This window comes from Lepeophtheirus salmonis, chromosome 2 (genome assembly GCF_016086655.4).
Source record: "Lepeophtheirus salmonis chromosome 2, UVic_Lsal_1.4, whole genome shotgun sequence".
NCBI classification, from domain to species: domain Eukaryota; kingdom Metazoa; phylum Arthropoda; class Copepoda; order Siphonostomatoida; family Caligidae; genus Lepeophtheirus; species Lepeophtheirus salmonis.
Genome location: NC_052132.2, coordinates 40,723,544 through 40,731,801, shown reverse-complemented (window position 1 = coordinate 40,731,801; position 8,258 = coordinate 40,723,544).

The following is an 8,258-nucleotide window of genomic DNA, read 5'->3' as shown; positions in this document are numbered from 1 at the left end:
AAAAGTATTTAAATACCTTATAAATCTGACAATTGCAATTTGCATAATATCAATAGCATCATTTCATTCATTATCCCGCCAAATTTTAAAAATTTGCTAAATATTAACTTTAGAAAAATGATGTTGAAACAAAACTTGTTCATTTTAGTCTTTTGATTCCAAAGCTGTAAAAAACGTTCATATCCGTCCGATAGTTTCTTCTATAGAAGGTCGTAAAGTTCAGGGTCAAACCCACTTTTTCGAAAATAGGCCTCCGAGAATAAAATATCATTTATAAAACTTGTAGGCCTTCTTAAAAAGAGTGCCCCCTTTAAAAAATTTGAAAATTGGTTTAAAATTACCTGTCCAAATGTGGATTTATATGAAATTATAAAAAAATGAAGATAATCTTAGAATATCTTTGTATCGCCAATAACTTTTGATTTAATGGTCCGATTTTTATAATTTTTAAATATAAAAACTTGCAAGAAAATTTACAACAAAGTCAATTTTATAAAATTTCCTGTACAACTTCTTTTTGCAACCCTTATTTAGTAAACTCTAATTTTAAGAAACTTAATGAACTAGATGTTAATATATAGACTAAATACATAATATAACAAGTAGGTACTTATTGGGGAGAAATATGAAAAATTAAAACTATGTATATTAACTTTAGCATATATGCATTGAAATACAAAGTTGTTTAGTTTAGTCTCGTGAGTTCAAAAATATAAAATTTGTACGGATCAATCCCGTGGATCCGAAAATATAAAGATATGAATTTTGAACGGAAAAATAAAAATTCTTAATTTCAACTTTAGAATAAACTTTGTAACACAAAAGATGATCAAATTTATTTGATGATTTCAAAATTATACCGTCATATTGGATAATATGATTTGGTAAAAATTGGGTTTTTCAAAAAAATTTCAAATTTCAAATTTAATTTTGGTAATATTAAATGTAGGCATTGTTCAGCTGATTCTAACAAGGTGCAACATGTTCATATTAGACGGATAGTTTCTTTTATAGAAGATGCTAAAGTTAAATGTAAAATTTCTTATATTGGAAAATAGGCTTCTGAGAATATAAATGTATAAATAGAACTTGTAGGTCTAATTAAAAAAGAGTTTCCTCATTTCACAACTTTGAAAATCGGTTAATAATAACCTGACCAAATCTTGGTTTATATCTTTGTAGCTCCAATAACTTTTGATACAATTACCTGATTTTAATTGTTTAAAATAATAAAAAACTCGCCATCAAATTTACAACAATTTTTATTTTATAAAATTTTCTGTACAACTATTTTTAACAGACAATATTGGCTATTAAAAAATCTCATTGGAAAATATTCAGCCAACATTCCGCCCAAATTCTGCCCGTATATAAATTTTTGGGTTATTATGAGGGAGAATACCTTTTATTATCTATGGAGGTAGTCCAAACTTCAACCCGGAGTATCTCAGCAATGGTTGGGTGGATTTTCACCGGACTAAGTTCATTAGGTTACTTAGAGCAACCCCTAGCAGCTGTTTAAAGTTGACCGGAATTTTTTCGAGACTGCCGGAAGGGCGATAATACTTTGACCCTTGAGATACTTTTTTCGAGATAATAATATTTACTTCCGTGATAATTCGGTGAAAAATGGGAATCTTCGAGAGAAATTTAAATATATGGGTCAATATAGAAAGAGCTTTATATATTTATAAAACACAAATGTAAAATTGTTAATCGAAAAATCGAAAAAAATCGAAAATAAAAATAATGTATTAAAACCTTCATAAGTCATTTAAATTTTGAAAAAAATAAAATATTTTTTGATAATCCTCTTCATATTTTTAATGCCTATAATATATATTTATTGCTCAACTCTCTCAACCTATTCCTTCTTGACAAAAAATAGCCTATTGAAAAATCTTTGTACCTAAATAACTTTTGTGATTACCGTGCTAACTGAACTAAACTTGCTACTAATGGAGATCCTTATAAGAGGTACCGTATTTTGGAATTATATATAATATTATATGGCCAAACAAAAAAGTTATTCATCTATTTAAAATGACTAAATTTCTAAGCTTAATATATCCAAATTCTGATAAATAAAGCTAAATTTTAGCAAATAGAGAAAAGTTACATAATGATCTTGACAATATATTTTGATTTCATAAGTTAACCCTATCTTTTGTTGATTTAGAGTCATAAATATTTGCAATTGAAGCCTCCTTTTTTTTAATAAGTAAATAGACTACTGTTGACGATTGATTTGAAATTTAAAAAAAATTTAATTATAAGAACCACTTAGTTTTGAAATTACTATTGAAATACATCCCCATTAAAAAAATTTTATTTCTCCAAAAAATGTTTATTTACTATCTGAAATATTTATTCTGTAATATATACTAGGAAGAAGGAGTAAATCCCAAAATGAATAAATAACTTATATATAATATATAAATATCTATATATTGTATTTCTGGTATTTTTGTATATTTCTCTTATTTTCCGATATAATTTTTTTCGAAAGCACTTCCGTCTAATGACAAATGAAAGACAACCCAAGAAGTTCGATTCAATTCAACTAGATACATAACAAGTTCAATAATAAATATTTTAAAAAATTTTAATTTGAACAAGTCTATTGTTATCAATTTTTTTTTAATTTAGTAACTTTCTAAAGTTATTGAAGCTAGAATCATTAAAACCCCTATATCTCAGGTAATAATGAACCGATTCTTAAAAAAAATTTAAATGCATTCTTATAATGACCAAACACAGTTTTTTTATTATAACAACATTGTCCTATGGATTCTCCTTGATTTATTGACGCACTAAATTTCAGAAAAAAATTTTTTTGTCTTTGGGGTTATCCAAAAAAAAAACATATTTGGAAGTTTTAGGATCATTAAATACTGCACACAAAATTTCATTGTTCTAACGTTATTCCTTGATGGTGCTATAGAAGTAAATTTGAGTCTCTAAAAAATTTAGTAAAATTTTTTTTTGTCAAAAGTAACCAAATTGGGTGTCAAAATTTGCGTCTTGATGCACTGATTCCGAATATGTAATTTATTTTAAAATCAAATAATATTTACCGAAGTAATTGACGGAAGTAAAATCATCAATTTGGCACGGTTAACATAATAACCCCTTCAATATCTCCGGACTGGATTGTAGTAAAAACTCGAAACATACCTCGTTGGAAAGCTGAGGATAAGGCAAACTTACGTTTTGACCCTCACTTTTTTCTGATCACGTGTCTCGGAGTTATTTAGCCAGATGTGCAGATGTAACACAGGTCGACTTGGCCAAAAACAACATTTTGGGCCATTTGGCCCACTTGGCATCAAGATATCCCAAATTTGACGGAATTATTAGATTCCTCATCCAAAGCTGGAGGATATGTATTATTACGTTTTTCCAGATTGTATCCGGTTCGGACTTTGAGGTGACTTATGAAATATTTATTGAATATATGAAAAAAAATATGAAAGTGTCTTCTCTGAAAAAAATATTTTTTTTTGGCATGCAATTTCGCTAAAAATGGTACCAATCGATCAGAAATTTTAACAATCTGTGCTGGCTCAAACCTGCGTTGCTCGATCCGAGCAAAACTGAAGGAGTTAGAGCCGATTTAGTGAAATCAATTTAACTAAAGTTTGTCATTTTTCAAATTTTTTGAAAAAATAGTGCGCAGGAACCTCCGGACGGCAATTTCATATTATTTGCAATTTAACTTTTTTGTGAAATGTTATACATGTTTATTTAAAAACTAAAGTTTGTCATTTTTCAAATTTTTTGAAAAAATAGTGCGCAGGAACCTACGGCAATTTTACATTATTTGCAATATCTAACTTTTTTGTTGAGGCTGCCTTAACCAATGTTATACACACATATGTAAATGTAATACATTTTCCACTGTTAAAACCTTAACCAAAAATTGCATCTTATTGTTCAAAAAAAAAAATAATTACTATTTTATAAAAAGTATTATTTTTATTATTAGAATCATTCTTTTAAAAATCCACCGAACTTTATATTAATGGAATGTTCTAACCTAAACCCTTTTTTTAAGGAGGGGAGGTTGCGGAATTCAGAAAAGAAAAATCTTACGTGATCTTTTTCTTCATACTTTAAAATATGATTAAAAAAGATTATCATGTAGTATTTGATCTACACTCACAAGGATTAAAAAATTTACAAATCTCTAATTATTCATATGTGTTAAACACATTCCTATGTAGATTAGACTTATATAAGCATCATCAACTGATTTTATAACTTATAACTAAATTATGACCGATAATATGATATATGTATATAGATAATTACTTTAATGTAATACTTCAAAAGTTGTTAATCTTAATTAAATGATTAAATTGAAGTCCCTTTATTCTCAATCCAATTTCAATTCCTGCAAATACCATAAAATAATAATGGAAAAAATAAGTTGAATTCTTTATTTGAGGTGAAGAATAAAAATGTGTAAACTCTTTTATAATTTTTATTTTTAATTAAATTACAATATTATAATTGTTATTACGAATACAAATTATAAAAGTGTATTATTATTTACTATTTATTAAAATCTCAAAAATTAATGCCTGTCATTTTGATACCATAAAGTAGCAGTGGTAAGTAATATCATATCGAAATCAAAATCTAACAATATAGACAGTCAAAAAATTTCTAACATTTATGTGTATATGCAAGTAATATTTGCAAGTAAAAATTCAATTTCATTTTTTTTTACATCAATATTACTTCGAAGGTTAAAGGATGACTTAAAAAAGAGGGGAGCAAACTGCAAACACTTTCATGCAGCATGGAAAAAAGCTTTTTAGATGCGTTATAAATGTGATTCATGTGAAGTTTCTAAACTTACAATGTTTTAATTATACATAAATTGGTAAAACAAAGATACAATCTTCATTGAATCTCTTAACCTTTCCTCCTACAAAAATAGAAAGAAAAAAAGACTAGAAATTATATGGTAGTTATTTATTCAAACTGTAAGACAAACCTTATTTTTAAAGTAAAGAGTTATTTATACTTTGAAGGAAATTTCATTCGAGTTCAACAACTTTCTGCAAGTAGTATGAGGCTCAACAAATACAGTATTGAGGTCCACCAAAAGACTGATATGAAACATTAAATTGGTAGAATTTTTTTTCATTATTATACAAAAAAAATAAAAGCTAGTTTTTTGTTCAGATATATCAAAACAAGCATAGTTCTTAAATAATAATTTAAAACAGTTGAGATTTTGTCAACCAAAAAATTTTTTATAGCGAATTCAATATAAAATTGTCTTAAAAAAGACATAGGATATTTGATTTATTCGTACAAAAAAACTTATCATACTTTAAAAAATTATAGATACAATGCATCTAAACTTCACCCTTGGAATATTTAACTAGGAGAAGTACTACGGGAAAAAAAATCTCATTTTTTTTAGTTCCAGATTAACAAAACTTCTAATCATAAGACAATTCAAGGTAGGAAAATAATTCTACTCATAAATAGATTTTATTAGAAATTATTTATTTAATAATAGTAGTTAAAATTTAATTGTATTATGTTATTATATAATTTTTTTTTTTTTTTTAATGAGACAAAACTTAAAAATAGGTTTACTTTTTTTTATGAATATGTAGATATACACATACTAATATGAGCCTATCAGTTCCACAGACATATGGGGGGACGTATTTGGACACAAAATGCTTGTGGTGTATCATCCATGTTTTTTTTTTTGTCAAATAATTTAAAAATTCAAATAAATAATGTTATTTATAACTTTATTCATATAAATCAAATGTAAAATTACCTAATTTATTGGAGAACAATAATAAATAAAAAACAATATATATTTATCAATAGTAACCATAAATTAAGCAACTCCCCAGTTATAATTTTTGGGAGGTTCTGATATAAAAAAAGTAAGTAAAATAACAATACAAAGTTAAGCATATAATTCATAGGTAATGTGCTTTATGCACACTAACTTATTTCCTGTGAAAATAACATATTTTGATTATATTCTCATCGAGCTGACATGAACTAAAGTATTTGAAATGGACAAATGGAAGATTAGTTTCAAATATAATTATAATTTTACCAAACCTTGAGATCTAAATATATTCAAAGATGCAAAAAGGGGTCTTTATAGCAAAATTGGAAGTTTTTTATATGGTTAGCTTACGTAATTTGGGCTTAAATCTGTGTTGTATCCTTATACTTTATAATTTATAAAAATAACTTTTGATGACGTCGTAACAATGAAGTAATACATATATGACAAGTTTTAAAATGATGAGTGTCATTGTGATACTAGTGTATCATATTCCATCCCTAGAAATTACTCATCAAGCAAAAATAAGGTTCTTCCCTTATCGATGTTGTAGTTTTAGTGATTCAAGGGGATCCTGTCATTAACTGTAAGAAACCACAACCAACAAAAGTCAAGCCGAGACCGTAATATATTGTTTATCAGTCTCAGTTCTTGTATTTTTTGTTCTTAAATAGAATATATATAAAAAATACAATATATTTCATAAAAAATAAATTTGCTTGAATGAATAAGTCAATTTTCTGAGGTTTTTTCTTGTGAAATAACAGAGTTTTCCAATGATCTATTACATTGTATATGAATTTTAAATAGCTAAAGCCTTTTTGTGGATCTGAAAAAGTGATTTTAGGGACCACACGGTGTAAAAAAAAGCGAAAATGGGTTGGGTACATTATGGATCTAAGTCCACTACTAAGCTCATCGCAGACATATACTATAATAACTATATTATTTCTTCAGGCATGGTTTCGCAAACTGGACTATGGACTAAGGTTTAATAATTAAGCTATTTTTATAGAAAATAGTTTTTCTATCCTTTGGATTATATTTCGTCTATGTTCATCTCAAAATATTATATATTACAATAGAGACAGGTACTGAATGAATATCTCCTTATCATCAGAGATCAAAATCTTTGATTAGTTTTGAATTGATGCGAATAACATTTAATCCCAGTCTCCACCAGCGGCAACAGCCTCATCAAAGGTTTTTTGGAACTCAGCCTTGGCAGCAGCAACTTCAGGGGTGTCAGGAATTTGTTTTCCTTCAAAAACTGGAGCGGGAGCTTGGACAAGGGGTTCAGCTTCGGGAACAGCTGGGGCAACTGGTAATCTAGAGTTGACAGTTCTGAATCCAAGACCATCAGCAACATAGGAGACCGATTGCAAAACACCGTTGGCATCAACATATTGATATCCTCCAGCAACACCTCCATAGGTATTACCATACAACATACAATTACATTACAATACAACAATGGATAGGTACAATTGAAAAAAAAATAATTTTATCAAAGATTTTCTAGCAAAAATTGCATGACCTTGACTTAATTCCTAAAATATGTTTTTCTCTAATTTTAATATATATTTTGATTCTAATTACAAATTTTGTATGGATACCAGTGATAAATATTTAGGTAACTAACTAACTTAGCTAATATTTAACTAAGATAATATCATCTTTTTGATCACTTTTTGGGGACACTTTTTTATCAAATGAGAAAAAAGGGACTTTTAACTTACAACAATCCACCAAATTCATAAGGTTCAGGAAAACTATTACAGAGAATTTCACTAATATCAAACCAAAACTAACGTTGGTGTCACAGAACACACTCTAATACAATGTAATTTTGTGTAATCTTTTTTAATTTGAAAACGTATTATTTTTTTTTTTTTTTTTTTTTGTAAACAATCATTTTATAATAAATACGTACAATGAGCTCAATATAATAAATTTTAGCGACCGTGTTGTTCATTGAGCTACGTCGTTCTATCAAATGAATTAAGACTTTTGTTTCAGAAACATATCTTATAATGTCCATTTGTGATTATAAGTAATACACTTCAATAAGCTTATGATTACATGATTTGCATATGGAATTTTTTTTTAAATTGAGATGTTTTTCCTTACAACTTCTCTAAATTTAATCTTCCATATAGTCCATTAAATTTATAGGCAATTTATTCATGATTTTAAATTTATAATTGAAAAAATTAGTTTTTTTATAAGCAAATTGAGAATTGCTTGCAATGAATAGTATAATAATCAAATTACCCACAATAACATCATCTAACAATGCAGATGAAGTTAAATTGACCATTGCCACTCTATTGTGAATTTTACAGATTGGCCGGAAATTTTGTACATTGTCAAGGAATTCTGCTGATTGACTGCTCTAACGGGCATTTTCAACTTTGCCTGT